At 40.4% G+C, this 21,480-nt stretch overlaps 1 long non-coding RNA gene across 1 annotated transcript; it reads left to right on the top strand.

The window, feature by feature from the left end:
* The first annotated feature begins 2,100 nt into the window (after window positions 1-2,100).
* LOC121063604 lies at window positions 2,101-21,169 on the top strand. The gene is made up of 3 exons (XR_005816089.1): window positions 2,101-2,177; window positions 5,126-5,272; window positions 21,081-21,169. It is a non-coding gene; the product is annotated as an uncharacterized LOC121063604 (long non-coding RNA).
* Window positions 21,170-21,480: the final 311 nt, after the last annotated feature.

The following is a 21,480-nucleotide window of genomic DNA, read 5'->3' as shown; positions in this document are numbered from 1 at the left end:
AACGGAGGGAAGTTGTCATCCCCGCCTACTCAGCATTCATCAGACCCCATTTAGATACAGCTACCAGTATGGGGTCCCTGGTACAAGAAGACTATTGGCAAGCTGGAGCAAGTTCAGCAGGGCCACCACAATGGTTGTTGGTGAAGCACTTACCTTTGGGGAGAGGCTGAGGAAGAGGGGCTTGTTCAGTCTGGAGAAGAGGTGGCTGAGGGAGAATGTCACAGTAGGGCCTATGGGGAGGTCATTGTGAAGACAGACCAGGCTCTTCACAGTGGTGTGTGGGAACATGATCAAATACAAGAGACGTATGGTGAAACAAGGTAGGTTCAGACTGGATATAAATAGAAATTCTTTTCTGCCTGACAGCCGAGCAGTGGCAGAGGCTGGATGAGAGACTAAAATTTCCATCCCTAGAAGCTTTCAAGATATGACTGGATACAGTTTTGAGCAACCTGCTCTGACCCCACAGCTCACACTGCTTGGAGCAATAAGTTGTACTAACAACCTCCTGAAGTCTCTCCTAAACTGAATTATCTTGTGACCCTGTGATTTAACCTCAGTCCTTGCTTTGTATTTTTGCCTGAGCTAAATGGTAGTCCTTATATTTTGTTAATTTCTGATCTTGCAGCTTCTGGCCTCATGTTGCTGATTGACTTCCCGTCTTGACCTTGGACTCAACTTTATAGGCTTGATGTGCAATCACTAAACGCAGAACAGGCTACTGTCACCAGTTCAACTTTTTTCTTCTTCCTTGGGTACCATGGGACTCTGCTGCTGGATGGTGAATCACAGACTGATTGAATCACAGAGTGATAGAATAGAGTCAGAAGTTGGAGGGCGTGTAAGATTAACAAGTTCGTAGAATCATAGAATGGCTTGTGTTGGAAGGGACCTTAAATATCACCTAGTTCCAACCCCCTTCCATAGGCAGGGATGTCACCCACTAGATCAGGTTGCCCAGGGCCTTGTACACTTCCAGGGATGGGGCATCCACAGCTTCTCTGGGCAACCTGTTCCAGTGCCTCACCTCCCTCTGAGTGAAGAATTTCCTCCTAACATCTAATCTAAATGTACCCTGTTTTAGTTTAAAACCATTTCCCCTTGTCCTATCATTATCTGCCCAAGTAAAAAGTTGCTCTCCATCTTTTTATAACCCCTCTTTAAGTACTGCAAGGCCACCATGAGGTCTCCCCAGAGCCTTCTCTTCTCCAGGCTGAGCATCCCCAGCTCTCTCAGCCTGTCTTCATAGGAGAGGTGCTCCAACCCTCTGACCATCTTGGTGGCCCTTCTCTGGACCTGCCCTAACATGTCCACATCCTTCTTGCACTGGGGCCCCAGCCCTGGATGCAACACTCCAGGTGGGGCCTCACGAGGGCAGAGCAGAAGGGGACAATCCCCTCCCTTCCCTGCTGACCACCCCTCTTGTGGTGTAGCCCAGGACGCAGTTGGCCTTCCGGGCTGCAAGCACACACTGCTGGCTCCTGTCGAGCTTTCTGTCCACCAGAACCCCCAAGTCCTTCTCTGCAGAGCTGCTTTCAGTAAGTTCTTCTCCCGGTCTGTTCTCATGTCTGGGATTGCCCCAACCCAGGTGCAGCACCTTGCACTTGACCTTGTTGAACCTTATGAGGTTCATGTGGGCCAACTTGTCTAGCTTGTCCAGGTCCCTCTGGATAGCATCCCTTCCTTCTGTTGTATCAACTGCACCACTCAGCTTGGTGTAATTTGCAAACTTGCTAAGGGTGCACTTGTTCTCACTGTCTATGCCACTGATAAAGATATTAAACATCGGTCCCAAGACAGATCTCTGAGGGACACCATTTTTCACCGGACTCCACCTGGACATGGAGCCATTGACCACCACTCTGGGTGCAGCCTTCAAGCCAATTCCTTATCCACTGTATAGTCCACCCTTCAAATACTTATCTCTCTCCAATTTGGAGATCAGGATGTCATGTGGGACCATATCAAAGGCCTTACAGAAATCCCAGTAGATGACATCAGTCAGTCTTCCTTTGTCAACTGATGCAGTCACTCCATCATGAACGGTCACCGGGTGGGTCAGGCATAACTTGCCCTTAGTGAAGCCATGCTGGTTGTCATGGAGACCCTCCTTGTCCTGCATGTGCCTCGACACTGCTTCCAGGACTGTCTTTTCCATGATCTTCCCAGGCACAGAGGTGAGGCTCACTGGTCTGTATTTCCCCAAGATCCCTTTCTTCCCTTTTTAAAAATGGGAGTGATGTTTCCCTTTTTCCAGTCACTAGGGACTTCACCTGACTGCCAGGACTTTTCAAATAGGATGGAGAGAGGCCAACTTCATCAGCCCATTCCCTCAGGACCCTGGGATGCACGGCATTGCTTGCAGTGGCAGGGACTTTGCTCCCCCAGCCAAACCTCGCCCAGAGGTTCAGGGATTCTAGAGATGTGGGAAACCTGACTGGCAGCAAAGACTGAGGCCAAGAAGTTGCTGAGTACCTCAGCTTTCTCCTTGTCTGTCATTACCAGTTCTCATTTATTAGATGGGACACACTTTCCTTGGCCTTTCTTTTCTGGTTAATGTACCTAGAGAATCCCTCCTCATTATTTTTTTGCATCCCTCGCCAAGCTCAGTTCCATCTGTGCCTTGGCTTTCTTGCCCCCATCCCTGCACACCCAGACAACATCCCTGCTCTTCCCAGGCCACGTGTCCCTGCTTCCCCTGCCTGTGCATTTCCTTCTCGCGCCTCAGTCTGACCAGCAGGTCCTGGCTCAGCCATCCCGGTTGTCTGCCCACCCTGCCCACTTTCTTACGCAGGGGGATGGAGAGTTCTTGTGCTCTAAGGAAAACATCCTTAAAGAGCTGCCAGCTCTGGTCAGTTCCTCTGTCCCTAAGGACAGCGTTCCAGGGGATCTCATCTACTAGGTCTTTAAATAGCTAGAAGTTTGTTCTTTGGAAGTTCAGGGTCCTGACTTTGCTCTTTGCCAGGCCCATATTCCTCGAGATCACATACTCAAGCAGGGTGTGGTCACTGCAGCCCAGACTGCCTCCAGTCTTAACTTCTTTAATGAGTTCTTCTGCATCAGGTATAGGTATAAGTGATAGGATAGTTGTTGGCAAATAGTTTGGCTTTTGAGATAAGAAGGGAAAGTGGTCTGTTTTATTTACTCCTGTGGTTTATATAAGCAATAATACACAACTGTTAGATTTAAAATCTTTTGTTCACCTTGAAGATATGTTGCAGGATTATCCAGCTTCTCCTGTTACTGCTGATGACAGAAGGCATATAGTCTGAATGTTATTCTCATCTTAGACAGTAATTTTCTATGTAAATAGTAAAATATTCCAACATGACATTTTCTTTGATGTTCAAGGTCAAGGTCCTAGCAAAGGTGTTCATCCTTGAGTATGTTGTGCTAAACAAGGTAAAACATATCTGCAGACTGTTGACTGCAGTTGCTTCTGCATCCAGGAGTTGCAGGTTGTGGCAGGAAAAAAAATGAGATGGAGGCTTTCTATGTGACAAAATATTTTGGTATGGTTGTACTGGATTTGTTCCATATGGTATTTGGGAAGCTACTGTAAAATTATCTGCTGAAAATTAACAGTGGCTTTTGTAATCAGAAAAGCTGTCCTAAACTCCCATGCATGCAATACTCAGTGATTAGCTGACCAGCTGCATTGAATCTTCTGATTAACCCTCCAGTTCTCAGAGCATCATGGAGAAGCTGTCCCCATATGTTGTTCTTCAAGCTCTTGACAGCACAGACTTCTCACAAATTGCATTGCTGTTAGCATATCTTGTTCCTTACTTCTACCTTCTACTGTCTGCCTGTCCTTGTTAGACAGATCTATCCATTCTACTTCCCTGCAGAGCCATAGCCTCTATGTTTTATGTGGGCTTGCAAGAAAAGTGGGCTAGTGTTGTTGCTTCTTACATCCCTGGAGGGTTTGGAGGCATTCATTAGGAATTTCTTCTCCTCACATTGACGTTGTGTAGGAGATAGTTGCTTTATTTTAGTGGTGACTTTGAACTGTGTTGGGTCCTGTTCTAAAATGTATTATGGAACAAGGGGTGGGTGGTGTCAGAGTAGAAATTTCATGACAAATTCACTAGGATCAGCTAAACAGACAAAGCTCACAGATAGGAAAATGATAAAATGATAGATATATATGGCTGGAAAGGTTCTCAAGAGATTGCTAATAACCACTCACTGCAGTAAGGCAGAATGAGGTGTACCTAAACCTTTGGTGAAGGAATAATGTCTACTCAGCTGTTATAAACCCTTAATTGCTCAGCTGTTTTAAACCCTAGATTTAGGTTTAAAATCCTAGATTTTACAACCACCTCACGCAGCAAACTCTGATGTGGAACTAGTCTTTCAGTTTCAATGCATTATTAGACAGCTAAATTAAACGAACTTTGCTGCAAATGAAAATTCTTTCTTTTTATTCTTTCCTTGGTGGACAAAGAGAACAGTTGTTTGCTATGAGAAACAGCAAAGACTAGCCCATTGAAACAGGAAAGTCTGTCTCAAGAGGCTTCGTTTATATGGGGTTTATTGGTACCTTTCTCATTTTCCTTGTCTGGAGGACAACACTAAGATGCCAGATCTCAGCTACTCATCTAAGTAGGCTAATGAAAAACATCAGCAGAAGGGAGGGAATTTCCCCAGTATTACAAGGATTTCTAACCAATCTTTTTTGAAGATAAAAATAAAAAATAAAAAAATAGCAAACTTGTAAATGCAAATGTCTGATGTTGCAGATAATGTCCAGAGCATGGTAGTGCATGAGACCTGATACTGCAGAGAGGAGAGGAGGTGGTTAAGGCTGTAGTATTCACACAAACATCCTATATCTGGTCCAGTGTCATCACATAAACTGAGCTGGTGGGATGGAGAAAGGCAGCTTTGAGCTTATGTGTTAAGGCGTTAATGCAGACACCTCTCCCAGCTGCTTCCTGTCTGCTTCGGTCACACCAAATGCCCTTCCATTTGCTCAGAGGCATACAGGCAGGAGGAAGCCAAATGCTGTGCGAACTTCATGAGGATGCTAATTATGATGGCTGCCTGGCTTCAATGTGGTAAATAGAAATACCACAGCTGAGTCCAAATAGACATGCTGGTGTTTGTTTTTACCTTGCAGAAGCAAACTGAACATGAGGGCTTGATAACATCTGATCCAAGTGCTCTAAGCATGTCCTGGCATATGGTATCCTGAGTGATGAGAGCATGTCAGATGGACCATTTGGATAATGAAAGTGACCCAAACTCTCCCACAGACCACATTTAGGTGATTTTGGATCTATACTTGGATAAATAACACAGCTGAATGATTTTCTTTGTATCACATAGCTGCAAGTGACCTTGTATTTCCAATCTATCCCAAAAAATACTTATCTTAGAAGAATGTCAAGTACATCTGTGTAATACAGAAAGTGGTCCTGTTTATATTTAACACACACATTTAAAGAACAAAAAGACTGAAAGGTCAGCATTTAGAAATAGCCAGCATTATTATTAAGCTTATTCTTGTAATATCATTTCTGTCCCATTGCATGTATCTGGTATTTATATCTCTATTTACCCCTAGTTATAATCTTTATTCACATCTGAGAAAAATCCAGCATTTTCTGTTGCAATGGAAGACTGTATCCTAAGAGTGCTAGAAGGTCACAGGAGGAATTTTAGACCTGACATTTTCTAAATTTACACAGTCATTTCTTTTATACAAGCTTATTTTCAACCCATTTGTTTGTGTGTGCCTGTAAGATAAATATGCAGTTTATTCTCTATATATTCATGTCCACATCCTTTTTTTTTTTTTTTTTTTTTTCATTATAAAAACATAATAAGAACTATATTTCATTTTTCGTATATCCATGCTACAGTGCAGGAAAATCAATTAGCTTTAGCCCTCTCAGTTCCTTTTCTGTAAAACTGGGATTTACGATTCAGGTCTTCGCAGTCCTCCTATGGAAAAAATGTGTTTAGCAGTATCTGGAGGTTGTTGTTACTGCTATGTACTCTCTGCTATCATTTGAAGGGTTTACTAGTTTGTTTGCCCAGAGATTTCTGAGCTGGGTCCATGAAAGCCAACTCAGGTACAGAGGTTTATTGCCTCCTGAGCAGCGCTTTGTATGTGTGACTATATTACATGTAGGACCATATAGGCTCAGGTATGCTGGAGAAAGGGTGCTGAGACACTTAAGCAGGGCACTGGCATCTGATATGCTACATGGCATTATGAGGCACCATATCATTTTTGGGATGGCAGTTAGCTGAGACTGGGACTTTAGCAATGAGCACAGAGCTCCAACCCCCTTCATGGTGCTGCAGCCTACAGCTAATAATGTCCAAAAGTGTCTGTACAATGGCAGGTGTATACCGCTGCTCTAAAATGGCAAATAGCAAAGCTGTAGCATGATTTTGCCCTACACTTGCAACAAAACTGAGCTGTCTGCGTGCTGGGCTGTGTCATTTGAGCCTGTTTGTTTTGTGGTCAGTGCACGGAAAACATTTAATATAGGTCACAATATGCTACAATGCAAATAAAGCAAAATCTGGAGTGACTGCACTCTAACATATGCGTTCTTACATGCTGTCTTAAATCATGGCTCAGAGACTGTTTATTTTCAAGAATAATTTCCTCTCTGAGTGCTTGCAAGGGAGACGGCTTCTGTGTCAGTTCAGTGCAGTAGGATGCACCAACATGACAGCCTCCTCTTCCCTTTCTGACTGTGCTGCCTCCATTTTTATCATGAGCCCTACTGTGAAGTACATCCTATCTTTTCAAAAAAATACTCCCCTCCAGCATCCCCTCTCTGTCTATCAAAGAAAACCCTTTTGTGAGTGCAAATCTAGGTGCAGTTTCTCTCCTTCCTCTTTCTCTTCTTCTCTCCCTCTCCTTCTCCCCCCCTTGTGTATGTGTGTGTGAGTGTGTGCCAGATGATGAGCATTTTGAAAAGAAATGTGGAATCTGAATGCATGAGCAAATCTATTTGGGCACCTGCCTCTTGAAAGAGAGGAAGACAGAGAAGAGTATAAATGGCAGAGGCACTATGCAATTGCTGGAAACAGCTCTTCTCACATCCATCTTTCCTCAGTGCAATCTTTTCTAATGGTAACAGTATGTTTTTTTTCCCAAATTTGCTTTTACAAATGGAAGAAAATGGAAATTTGTTGAATCTTGTTGCACTCTTGTGAGATAAGTAATATGGTATGTTCCAGTTTGGTCCTGTAGGTCAGTTTGCGTATAGAGGTATAAAGATGCCCACTAGTAAAACCGTTGGGATTAGGTTCTGTATCAGAAAAGGGGATGTATAGAAGTGCGTGGAGACTGGTGGCATAAGTTGCCTCAGCTTATACCAGTGTCTGAGCAGAAAGCCTTTCCATCCTGTGGAACTTGTGCCTGATTAGGTATTTTATGGCATTTCTATCTTTTTTGGTTTCTATGTTTTTTTTTTTTTTCCTTATTCCCTCTCCATCTGTGTTTGAGTAGCAATGACCTGGAGAAAGACGAGGGAGCTCAGGAAGCTGCAGAGGACCCTAAATCCACAGGTCAGATGGCTCCAGCCTCTGGCAGATCTCCTGGGAGGCAGCTGGCTGTTGGGTCTGTGTTTCCCTGAGAGAAGTATTTAAAGGAAACATATCTCCCACTTGTTCCATGTTACTAGTATTCCTGTGTGGATGGTTTAGCTTATTCATGACTATATGCTATCATGGCTGCTGCTTCATAATGTCCATCACAAATGGTCTAGGCTGAGTCTTGGAGTCCAGGTATAACATACTCAATCCTAACTGTACTGCTGCGTTGATATTAATTTCTCATTCAGTGCTGTCACGGCAGCAGTGCTCCATTCAACAAAGGAGAGATGCTACTTACTTTCCTATGCAAAATATTTAGATTTCTGTGACAAACAGCAGAACCTAAATTCCAAGTGTTATTATAAAATGTTAGCACCAGTAATAAAGAAAGCACTGCACCCGGATGAAACTGTAAAGATGATTTAGATAGTGTTGCAATTATCTCATCTATAAATTGAACAGGACACTGCTGGTAGCAATTTTTATGTACAGTGTTGTAGGGTTTTTAAATGACCCTAAGTAGTAAGGGCATTTGCTCTGAGTGTATTGTGCAAGATGGAATAAATGGCGAAATGATTTGGGCTTTTAAAACTAGGCTGAATAAAAATGCTACAATATATCCTGCATGGGTGGGCTCACTCTGACAGGCAGATGCATTCAGGAACATAACGCATCTTATATGCCTCTGATTTAAACGACTCTGTGAAGGTGCCTAAGGGCTGGTTTACACACAAGCTTGCACTGTTTTAATTAAACCTGTTTTCAGTCTAGGATTTTCAGTTCAGAATAAAAATTACTGTCATCAAGACAGCTAAAAAATGTCAGTCTAGGGGGTTCAGACTCTGCTTTAGGCATCTCACCATAGGTGTCTAAGGGCTCTGTTGTTGGCTCTGATAGTCAGGTATATATGCATGGAAAATAGGTAGGCTTTTTGAGAGCAAATGTCCTGAATTCCCTCGGGCAGGGATTTACTGCTCTCCACTGACTTCAGGGCTTGAGGAGATGAAGTCCATAACTTAGACAACTGGAGTGAGATCCCCAGTGGAGACGATGTAAATGATATCTCCTCTCATTTGTGCCATCTTTTTTCTCTCTCTGATTGTTCTTTCAATGTTTACACCCAAACTGCCACTGCTGTGTGGAAATCAGCACCACAAATGCAAGTGTTCTGGGGAAGACATGAAGAATAATCTGGATAAGAAATGAGAAGTAATAATAGCTTGCTAAAATATCTGTAGGAAAATTCAAGAAACAATGAGCAAATAAAGGAGAAAATGAAAGAACAAAAAGTTAAAGGGTGACAGTAATAACTTGAGCAAGATGTGACTGGAGGTGCTGGAAATGTAATATGGAGGGATTTTTGAACACATTTGTTGGCTGAGCCTTGAGTTTTCAAAGTCAAAAGAAGGGATACAGGCAACTTAGTGGGATTCTGGCACTTAATTTTCTTTCACGAAATCCTGCCTTAGATACCCAAGTGAGAACAAGCAAATATATTCTATTCATGTACATGTATGTTCACATATGTATGCACATATACCACATAAATATATATATATATGCATACACATATATTTATGTATGTATATGCATCACATGCACACAAATACAGAATATTTATTCAATATTTCAATGTTCAACATGCATAGTAACTTAGTATACACATACATGCTTCCCTCCCCTTTATGTAAGTACAACCCATAAATTAAAAATGACTTCTAGGGTTTCTAAGACATAAATAGCAGTAAGACACCTAAAAGTCCACTTAGATTATTAACCCTGAACTCTTGATAGAGATCTTCAACCACCCCTCAATCTCCTTCTTGGTTTGTTTAGCTCTCTAAGGAGCTGCAAGCTTTCCTGTGTTCCTCGGTGCTTTAAATTCTGCTAACATAGATGCCAAAAGGCTCCACATGCCCATCTCCTTCCTCAGTCTATCTAGGATTTTTAAATGAAGTTGCATCCTGTGTCTGATCTGGCAGACATGATCTAAGCCAGCTGTCCAACAGGATGGGTTTCAGACAAAATATAGCCCTCAAAGTGGTAGAAATAACCTTGACATTGGAGCACTAATTTCAGAATTGTTAGGCTTGGATTCAGTTTTTTATTTCAGGAGATTAACATCTATGCTGCCTCACAGACAAAAAGCAACAATTAGCACTCCTGGAGGGCTCTTTCTACTGAACCAAGGCCACAACAACGTCTACATGCAGGACTGCTTGCAGTCAAATCCAGCATCAGTGTCCTGCACTCATATTGCTCAGGGCTGATGCCCTCTGTGCTGTCCTTCAGGCTCTTCTGGTCTCCCTGTAGCCTCGTACTCAAAGTATCTAAAATAAGGAGCTGGAGATACCTTCATCTACCTAAGGCAGTCCAGGAGCACAGAACTTGATGTACCCTGACCCATAGCACTGCTGAGGTCTTCATCAGGCTGTTTAAGAGGAAACAAGATGTTTCACTCCAAAGGAGGGTCCCCCTAAATTCTACAAGTAGACAGTTGGGGCCTTGGGAGAGAAATGAAGAGGGAAATTCTCTGGCATTTATAATGTTTGTATCCAAGAGCCATGGGTCGAGAAAGAAGAGAAAAGAAAAGAAAGCCTGAGTTTGTGTTTTGATGGGTAGGACTCTTGATTGTGAGGCTTCACTTCTAGATAGTTTATGGTGCTCCTTCCTCATGCATAATGACTATGATCAGCCCTTGGCAAAACAGGTTGAGAGTAGAAAACATTCACAGGAGTGACTGCGGTAACCAAAGGTCTGTCCAGTCTGTTTTGTAGAATGAGATACTTCTGTCTGGGGAAAGACTGACTGGCAAAAGGGATGTAGTAAAACATAAACAATGGAAAAAGTGAATTAAATATAATTACTTAGTATAACACAAGTGGAGTGTACCCAGTGAAGTTTTCTGGAGAACTTATAGCAAGCTCATTAAGTACTTTTCATATCAATAAATTACGGAACTCATTGTAACTGGATACTCTGAGAGCGCAGATTTAAGTAAGAATTAGGTGGGGGGCAGACTCATGGGCAAATTATCTATTACAGCCTACTCAAGCTGTAATAGAAAAATCTATTAAACATGAGGATCTGGTATAACCTGTGGCTGAGGAAGACCCTAAACTGCTGACAGGAGGGATCAGGGAAGGTTTGCTATTGATGTACTTCTCTCTTTCTAACGCCTTTTGCAAAGCCTTTGCTATTGGCTGTTGTCAAAAACAAGGAGTAGGTTAGATGCACCTTTGGTCTAACTCAGTGACACTACTCTTATGTCCTCTTAACCAAAATCATAGCTAATCTTGAGAATAGTTATTTTTAATACTGGAAAAGGAAGATTTCATATATTTTTCTTGTTACCACATAGTACAGCATACTGCCACGTGTGCTAATAATCCTATCTAGCTCTCCTTATTCCACAGAGGGATCAAATTCAAGACAACAGCTCCAGGCATTTAAAATATCATGTAGGAAGCTTAAATACAGGAAAGCAGTCAGAGAAAACCCCTTCTAAGCTGCTTGGGGTTGATTGAAAAGTTCCTGCATATGTCCCCAGAGTGTCACTGATATTTTGTAGCAATTCCCTAGGGGCTTACCTCTTATGTTGGAGGTCTGGCAGTTACAATTGGTGTCTTACAGTAAATGACGGGCCATGGGCAATTTAAACTAATCTGAGTGACACGAGAGGAAGTCTGTTCCTACTCCTACCCACTCCAATCCTGAGCACATGGTCCCATGACATCCCTAGGCAAGCACAAGCATCTATGTGGCTGTATGGTAGCTGGATCAGCAAGATGATAACCATATGGCTGAGTGCTAATGGGCGGAAATGTGGAGCATGAGATAAACCTGCTATTTCTGAGAGCAACAAGGCTTCCTATTGCTTTAGACCACTTGTGAAAGAATATACACAATCTCTCCTAAGATCTAATTACAAAGCACGTTTGGTCTAAGGTGGTTTTTTTTGGAAGACATTGATTTCAGTTAAGAACATGTGGAGTTAATGACCATTTATAGAGTACATACTGTGTGGAGCACTTGGTCATGAAATGGAAGACCAAGGATTTAAATTAATGTTCACATTGTTCAGATTAAAGCAGAGGATTGTGCCTCTGAGAAGGATATCCTTGCTACAAGTCACGGACATAACCTTAAGAAGATCCCCAACATCTTTCCTGTTTAAGGCAGGGGTGAAAAATTTACAGAGCCAGCAGGGAACAGAAAAGCTTCTTTGTTTATCCCTGGATGATTTTTTTCCTTCCAATGCTGATGTGCAGGATGCACACACAGTGTCCTGTAACCAAGGCCATACATACTGTTGTCCCTATTCTCAGGTACAGGTTCAGGCTCTTTTGCTGATCTTCTTTGGGGTGCCATAATTCTGTATGCCTGGCTGTACAAAAATTCAGTTTGAACAGATGTGGAGGCGTTTTTCTACCCAGATGAGCCTACAGATGGCAGTTCATGCACCCTCCGCTACTTCTGGGAGGTATATATTCAAACCCTGTTAGTTTAAGGAGGACGCTGAACTCTGCTTTACCACTTGCTGAATGAGATGTTGTGCAAAAGAGAGCTGCCTTGTCAGCCTTCTCCTCAAGGGAAATCCAAATGCTTAAGCCAGGATCAGGTTTCAGGCTCTGAATCGCATGCTCACAGCAGTGTTTCAGATAAGTGCTCTAGTCTAAGCGAGGGGCAATGTTTCAAATGTATCCATCCCTCCGTTTAGCTTCGTCTGTCACAGCTGGCTACAGTGCAGGAACCAAATTACCTCTTGCTTTACTTGGAAGGAATTTAAGCACCTGATGCATCTGACTGGGGAAGGGCTCATCAGCCTTACCCTACCAATGCTTCCTGTGAGGGACCTCTTCTTGGAACAAATGGAATCTGCCTCAGCTGGATGCACACGCGTACGGTCTTCTAACATGGGTCTGTTTCTCATGCAGAAAGAATGGAAGAATTTGAATTAACCTCTAAATTCTCCAGCTGATGAGCCAGGATTCCAGCTACTGTAACTCCCAAATGCAGGTTTTAATTGGGTCTTGAGTGTAACCCCTGGAGAGCTGAAGGCTACAGTTTGCTTAGGAAAACCCCCATGGTTGCGATCTTACATAGCAAAACCTGAGGTGTATTAGAAACATGAAACTAGTCTTCCCAGTAATTAAATGTGCCTGCAACTAAGCTTCCAAACAAATTTAATTGATGTAAAGCTACTTATTTACCCATAAAATGAACATAAAGGCAAATAAATTTAAAAAGAACTATGTAGTTTTATGTAAGGAATAAAGTCAAGTTCAGTAACGTAGTGAAGATATTGCTGTTACTCACTCAGAGGCTTTTTTTTTTTTTTTCCTTTAAAAAGGGATGTCTATTTGGTGAATATTTATATATTTTAAATAATGGTAATTAAAACAGTATGAAAAGAGGTAGTGGGAGGACATCATATACCTCCTATTCCTTGGATGAAAATCACAAGCTTCAAATACTATCATCAAAGATAAAAGGCTTGTTATGTTGGCAACTTTATAGTCACTTTTCAAGCCTGTCAGATAGTCATGCTGTGGCATCAGCCATTGTTCTTTTGGAGGCCTTATCCTTTTCTGATTTGATGGGAAAGAATCTGTCATCTCTTAAATGATATCCCCTTCCCAAATTAAAAGGAGGGCAAGAATTGACAGATCCCTCTTTAAGTGAGAGAAACCATCTATTATTTATATGCCTCTTTTAGCCCTGCTGCTGCTACATCTGACTGCAGAAAAAAACCAATAAACTGCCACCCACCATAAATAAATAAATAACATTGAAAATGTTGCTTTGTATTGAATTAAAATATCGGAAATACAAAGCTCTACCTTGATGTTGGGATCAAGGGAGATGCATTTGTGTTGCTGCAGTCATGAGACAGAAACCATTCTTTTCAAAGTAATTGGCTCCCTGCTGTCAGAAGTCCTGAGGAAAGTTTGGCATGTTTGTATAGAGCTGAACTGTATTGTTGTATTTATTTGGAACAGGATGCTGTCTATAGATGGACCTCTTCACTCAGAAGTTAATGTCTGTCTGCAATCTAGCTACTGAGTTTTGGGTATGTGCATGGAACTTGTGCACATGTGCTTGTTTACATTGTGCAGCGTACTTTTTATGTGTTTGTGAATGTAAGTTATTTTGGTTGGGATGACAATTAAAAAAATGCTCTGTGAGCATGCAGCAAACTGAATTCTGAAAAACTTCCACTTCAAAATTTATAACAGAGACTTTCGAAATCCTTGTTTGAGTGCTGGAGAAGAGATGCAGCCTCAAAGCAGCTCAAATGCCTCATCTCTGTCTAGAAGCTCAGAAATAAATCTCACACACCATCTGGCAGGAAAAAGTAGCAGACTTAGACTGTGGAGAGGAAACAAGCCATTGACCAAATGTTTCCCACTTAAGTATCGCTCAGATGATATTTGCCCCCTTCTCACCCTGTGAGCTCAGATTACCCAGTGAACCTTTTTGCCACAGTATGAAATGTGCATGTATCCAAGATGAAAACCTCCAAGGAAAGCTGTTGATATTTGATAGTTAAAAAACAAAAACCCCAACAACAACAAACAAACAACAATACATTTGGTTAGATCCAATGAACGTTCATATGATGAACAATACAGCATTAGAGCTGAAATTTTGCATGAAATCACAAAGCAATTATAATCAAAAGGAGCTTGAAGAGATATGATATGAAATCCTGGCACTGCCCTGGGATAAAATAGTCCTGCAGGGCTCTTCCTGACTCATGAGTTTGTATTGAGTTGAAGGAGGAAAATAGGACATATCTGCTGATAAAACAGATAAAGAAGTAATAAGCTTCTAGTATTGTGGACTAACCTGCCTCCTGCTGTAAATGTGTTTCTAATATTGAAGGGGCAAGTTCTGCCCTCATCTCTACCCCAAGTCATTTTTTTTTTAAAATGTAGCCTAAAAGTAAAATGAAAACCAAAGGTTATGTCTGATAATATTATCATTCTACTAGTATCCAAAGCCTTTGAATCAGATTTATTTATTTACTTGTTTGTTTGTTTATTTATTTTTCTGTGGAGACAAGGAGAACATCAGTATTACTGGTTTTGTACATACAGTTATTTTTTCCATATTGTGAAGAGTTTCTGAATTGTGATCTCTAGAAATCCAGGAAAAGTATGTTTAGCCAATTTCTTCATATAACTGTAACAAAATTTCCCTCATCAACCAACTGGTCTGTACCTTTCCCTAATTTCAATTATCTGAAAATAAATTGTTTAACTCTGGGCTAGTAATGTAGATACTTTCCCTATTTAATGGAGTGAAATAGGCATATAAATGTGACACATTTCCTACTATGCTAACTAACATGGCTGGGTGACTCATTTCATGTCATGTCCATCTCTGTACAGATACTTTCTAGGAATTGGAAGGAGACATGAGGCACTGAAGGCTGCACAGCAGACATAATAATTTTGGTTCCAAATTCAGGTCACTACTATGAACCTGGTCTAGATCCAATTAGTGACCTACTATAGAGGTGAAAACCTGAATAGCCCATTCGTAATTCCCTGAGTTATTTGGTCTCCCAAAGCAATTTTATTTAGCTTGAAGCCTGTTCTTCCAAACTACTGATTTATATTTTAGCTGAGTGCAAGAAGGATTTTAATCATTAAATGTAATAACAGCATTTGTTCTTATAGGGTAAAATCAGCTCAATCCATATCCAGTAAAGAAACCTTGTAATTGAAATAGAAGCACACTACTCCATCACTTCAGGCATGTAACAATAATAGCTAATAGTAAAAGATGATATATCTCATCCCCTTAGGGATACTTGAGTAATTTGTAGGCTGACAAAAAGATCATCTATAGCACCTATTCAAAGTGGGCAAGGTAGTGTCTGTCTATTTGTATCTCCTGATTTATGCTTTGGATTGTATTTGTAATCTCTGGTGCTGTGGGTAGCTTTGCACAGGGTGTTTGTAACTAGACAAATTACACAGATGTGCTCATACACTCTCACTTGTGCCCACTCTCACACACACACTTTTCCTCTCATAATGACAACACATATTTGTGAAAATTCAAATGCTATAGAGAAGAACATGTCAAAGCTGCATATCACATAATTTTTTGATTTTTGTGATGGTAATTGTATCAATGGTGAAAATAATGAAACCAATGTATTCAGAGAAATCAGTCCATTGCTCCCTAGATAATAAGAGCCCACTCTAAATACAAATAAGCTCTGTGAGACACAGGTGAAAGGTGGGACAGAATTTGCATGATTTATGCACTAATTCAACACAATTTTTTTTAGGTGATTATTTCAGTTGTGGTACAGTATGTTTCCAAAGAGTTGTGTGTATTCCAGGGACAGAAGTAAATGTCTCTGAAGGTTTCAAGGGGCAGATCCAGTCCAGCCAAATGAATTGCCTATATGGAGGAAAGCAGGCTATCCCTTTAGAGGTCTTAACTGGCACATTCTCTGGGGAATACAGAAACTTCCCATGGAAAAAACTACTTCACCTGAAGATTAAAATATTAGTACAACTGAGACATCCAAGTCAGATGGGATTAAATCACTTCCTATTACAAAATCATAATACTCAGATGGGTCCTTGACTTGCTATGGAACCTTGGTTATTCCATAGTTCCATACAACAAAATTATTTTATTTTGTTCACTGTAGAATATTATATTGGAAAAGCTTTCAGAAGATTCCTTTTGTAATTCAGAGATGTGCACCATGCATCATCTGGTTCACAGTTATCCATACTCCTATTTAATAACTTCATTAGATTTTTGAGAAACTACATACAGAGTCTCTTTCCACAGTACCTTGTCAGGCCAGCATGGGAAAGGAAATGTGGTCAGGGGGAATGTGGATAGAGGGAAAAATGAGAGTACAGATGTATAGGCAAGAAAAAGACAAAAGGGAACAGAGTGATTAGTTAAAGGCAAAATAAAAAGTCATGTAGTTGATGCAATTAGATGGCTAATTTAGGTGTAACAAATAATCTTGAGACTACTTGGCTGATATTGATAATGGAGAGCAAAGATGGAATAATAATAATAATAATTATTTTTTTTTGCATGAGAATAATGGCTATGGCATGGAGAAAACAGTCTCTGAATGAGTTTCATGTCATTTAATTTGGTTAGGTTCACCTCTAGATTAAAACACCAAATTCTAGGTTTATAAGGATGGCTTCTGCATGCAGGTGAGGCTGCCTGCGATTTGTAACAGACAATGAAGATCTTCAAAAGGCAATGAGTTCTCCTCAGGTTCTGTGTCACTTCTGTCATCCCTATCTGAGTATCTTAGGGTGACTCAAACTGCCATGGATGATGGTTTCATATAGATGACAACCCTACTCAAAATGTGTTTAAGGTTGGTGGAATCAAGAATATAGAAACAACAAGCAGTATGGTCTGCATCTACCACCCTATTACTATGAGGGAAAGGTAGAGTTGTATAAAGAGAAATTAAATAATTAAGAAAATGAAAATTCTGATAAAACTTTCTGAAGAGGGGATGATTTTAGGATTATGGAACAGTATTTTGAGTGAAATCACATCAGCACCTGGCACTTTAAAATTTTGAGAGCAGAAAGCAATAGCAACGGTGATTTTCAACTCATTTGCATTGTAGATACCCAATTTACATAAAGGTCTTCTGCCCCCCCACCCCCCCTCCCCTTTCTGATAACTGTATTTGTCCAAATTATTTATTGCAAACAAAATAGGAGATGAGTTCAACCGTTTTTTCCCTGTTTATGAATCATTTTCAAGCTCATCTTAATTTGTATGGAAGTATTCATTGCACATAAGTATTTGCCAACTAGTTTATGAGGACAAATTACAGATGACAACTTGTTCATGAACATTTATTTCAACTCTTTATTACTCCTGAGTTGTGATTAGTCATCCATATCACATGGTACTGAACTGACTGCTACTTTTTAATCAAGAAAACAATGATTAATGATGGCAATTAACTGATAATGAGAAACAAGAATAATGTGAAGTTCAGAACTCACAAACATTTTCTAAATAAACCAGCAAGTATTCAAAGACACACAGGTAACCAACACTAGTTTCCTATGAGTATGAGCATGACTAGATTAATATGTTCATTTATTAAACATGTGTGTTCTCTAGGTATTATTCTTAAACATTCATACTGCCATTTCTACATCCAAAAGGAACTCTGGGATAGCACTTAAGTAGTTTGTTGTTCCATGTTGGATATGCTTGCTTTCCAGGTGAAGGATTTTATTAACATTCTGTTTCTCTCTAAGGCCTGCATACTTTTAGATGTACTCTTTTGGGGCCATTCTGAAGTTTGGTCCTGCAGAATGTATGTTAATCCCCAGTTTTGATCATGACTGGAGCCATACACCTCAAAGAAACCCAAACCAACCTCTTCCCCCCAAACAAACAAACAAACAAACAAATCCACAAACCAAACCAACCAACCAACCATCCAAACCATCAAAACAAATCAAAACAAACAAACAAAAAAACAACCACCAGAAAATAAACAAAAATCAATCAAACAAAACAAAAAACACCAGAAAAAGACAAGAAGCAGCTGCATGTGTTGCAGACAAATACTTATTTTGATTTTACTTGGTTAAAATAGCCATTGGGAACCCTGAAAGAGCCTTGTTCTGGGCTATAAGGAGCAGAAGGTGTCATTGTTGAAAGACTGACTGATGTTTCCTGGTTGTGACAGAAGCAGCTTCAAGCGCTGTCATTTGAGTACCACTGCACTAGCAAATATGTGGTGGAAATAAACTTGCCCTGGCAGCAAAATGGATGAGAGCATCTTAGGTATCTTTTAACAGCTCTTCTTCTTCTGATTTCAGAAATAAACGATACATAAAACACTTAAATCTGTTAGATTTCTGTTAATTATGTCTCTCTTGAGGAAGACAGCTTTGACCTTTTATCAAATTAGTGTGAGTGGGGAGGAAGTGGAGCAGAATCTCTATTTACAAACAATCTCTACAATCTCCATCTCTATTTACTAACACAGAATATCCTTTGATCAGGCAAGCTATGAAAACAAAACAAAACAAACAAACAACACCAAAACCAAAACCACACCCTGGTTACACTTGCTAGATGACAAAAATTCATAAGAATTTAGAGCCACCAGAGAAGCAATGGGGCAACCAGCACTGAGGAAGACAAAGTCCTTCTTCTCTCCCATTCCCTTACGGCCCTGTATACTGGAACCAAAACCCTGTGAGCACTGATGGATGAGCCAACTTGATTATGGCTCTGCTACAGCCACTGGTGTTCAGCTGATTACACTAACTGATGTTTGGTTTAGCAAGCTGCGAAGGCAAACTTTTGATTATTGTCTGGTGGCTTAAAACAGCGATGGACAATTCATGAGCAACAGAGCAAATGAAGCTTGTTTTCCAAAGGATTTGTTCCATGAAGTTGTATTCTCTGGGGTTTAGTGAGTGAGCACCAACTGAAGCTTCTCCAGCAGCTGGGGCATTCATAATGGTGCTCTCCCAGGTCTATTCTCTAGTGTGCAATAGTGTATATGCCCGTACTGCAGCCTTTACCCTGCTTTCAAGTTGTCCTTATAGACGCTATTTGTTGTAAGAATGTAATGTCTGTTGACTCTCAGATACAGTTGTAACTGATGAATGGATTTGGAAGGGACTGGAAAAGGGTAGAAGAACTCACACACTAAAAATATATATAAAATAAATGCAAAAAGACAAGCTACACCCATGATCAGCTTACATGTATTTACATGGGCAGATAGTATTATTGGAACATAATTATAAAAAGACTTGGTTTACTTAGGTTAAAAAAAAATACATATACCTTCTTTTTCTAGATATATTGGCCTTGCAATTTGTCTGTGCAATTGTCATCACCAGAGGTATATAGAAGAGTCTTCAACACCAAAAAAATAAAAAAATAAAAAAAAATAAAAAGCCACACCCTGAAAACCAAACCAAACAAAAAAAAAAATGGAAACACCCTCAATACTATTTCAGTGGAGATGTTGTCATGTAGATATTCATATGGGCTGAAATGATCCATATGAAGTACTCAAGTACCTGAGTACTATACTTACTGATAAACTTATGGTTACATCTTCATTATTATAATTATTCATGTAGAGTAGATGAAATCCTGCAAACACAAAGATTAAAGCCTAATTGCAGACTGCTGATGATGCAGTTCTCTTTAAGAGAAGACAAATATAATGGTCCATGAGTCATGACACAATCACCTCTAAGGTGTGCAAAGAACATACCCCTGGCCGTACCATGTCATGGCTCTGCCCAGTCAAACCGGTTCAGCAGCATGCTGCTGAGATTAGCTGATGGCAGGGGTCTAGGGAAAATTATAGTATTAAGATGAGTAAGCAACTCATCTTCCCAAATGAATTGACTCAGGTTACACCAATTCAAAGTGCCAGGACTTTGTGCACTGAAGGTGGGAGTGCTGTGTTTAACAGTGCAAGATCAGAACTTCTTCCCTGATCCTGGCTTGCTGCTTTTAGATTTCCAGCTTTATCTTGGACCTCGTAATGCAAACCTGTCTGGTGGTCACTGGGCACTTCATTCTGCCTTGGTCCCTAGACCCGCTCTGTTGGTCTTGCTTGGGTGTCGAGAGACTGTGCCCTTGACAGTGAGAACACTGCCCCTGCCTGCCTCACTGCAACTCTCCACTTCCAGCTCCCCTTCACCTGTGCAGCAGCACTTGCTGCTCCTTAGCAGCATCCCCCTCAGTCTGTTTTGAACCTCTGATATGCCAGTTCCCCTGGATGCCCTCCAATTGCAGTCCTGGAAGGGAAAGCAATCAATTCCTATTCACTTTCCCAGGATTTTGCAGACTTCATTTCTTTTCGTACCTCAGTTTCTCCATATGTAAATTAAGTCCATGCTTTCCTTTGTAAAATAATTTACAATTGAAAGATGAAAAGTGTTATGTAGGAGCTTGTAGGAACTTTCTAACTTCCCACTGAAACCAGTGGGAGGTAGACGTACCTACATCTGTGGAACTGGCTCCTACTGTAACTATGCTGTGATGATGGGGAGTTAATTTTCCCTAGCTTCAGTACTCTAAATAATAGGCATTTAATATAAATTAGTCAACTGAGATACTTGAGTAATTTCAGCCCACCTTATAATCCCCATGCTGTCCACAAAGAGAACTTTAATTACTTAGATGGCCAGACCTAACTGGTTGTTTTATGCTAGGTGTCAGAAAGTTAATGGCTAATTTACTTGTGTCCAGACTGATGGATCCAGTTTTAGTCTTTGTTAATAAGAAAAGTATTTGGTTATAAATCATTTGAATAACAAATATTGTCTTGTTGCAATCTTATAATGCTGTTGGTTTAACATGTGTCTGAGAAGGTGCTTTGGGGAAAAACGGCTTAAAAGATTAGAGATAAGAGGAAGGTGATGTAATTCAATAAATAGTCTTCTGCATCTAGTCAAGAAATCAATTAATTCTGATTCTTCTTTAATTTCTACCAGGTTAAGGAAAAGATGGCTTTGAATTGATAAAGACGATTTGTTTCTACTCTGCTGCGCTTCAGTAATCTCAACTATATTTTAACCTGCCACTAGGGTACTGACTGTATGGCATATTTAGCTCTGTGTGATCCTGAATTATCTTCTTGGAATATATTTTATTAAGAGATGAGTATTTTTACTGATATCTTTCTTTTCAGCAGTCTGAACCCTCTGGTCCTTATCACAAAATAATGTAATATCCAAGAGTTTAATAAAAATATGAGATAACATGACATTAAGACGTATCTCATTTGTATGCTTTTGGACTAGATTATTAACTTAGGTTCTGTTTCAAGGAGCAATTATAAAATTAAAACAAAACCCCACAAAATCTACCCTTCAGATTTATTTCTCAAATATA

This window comes from Cygnus olor, chromosome 1 (assembly GCF_009769625.2).
Source record: "Cygnus olor isolate bCygOlo1 chromosome 1, bCygOlo1.pri.v2, whole genome shotgun sequence".
Lineage (NCBI taxonomy): Eukaryota > Metazoa > Chordata > Aves > Anseriformes > Anatidae > Cygnus > Cygnus olor.
The sequence above is the reverse complement of the archived record's forward strand: the minus strand, read 5'-3'. Positions and strand labels throughout refer to the sequence as shown.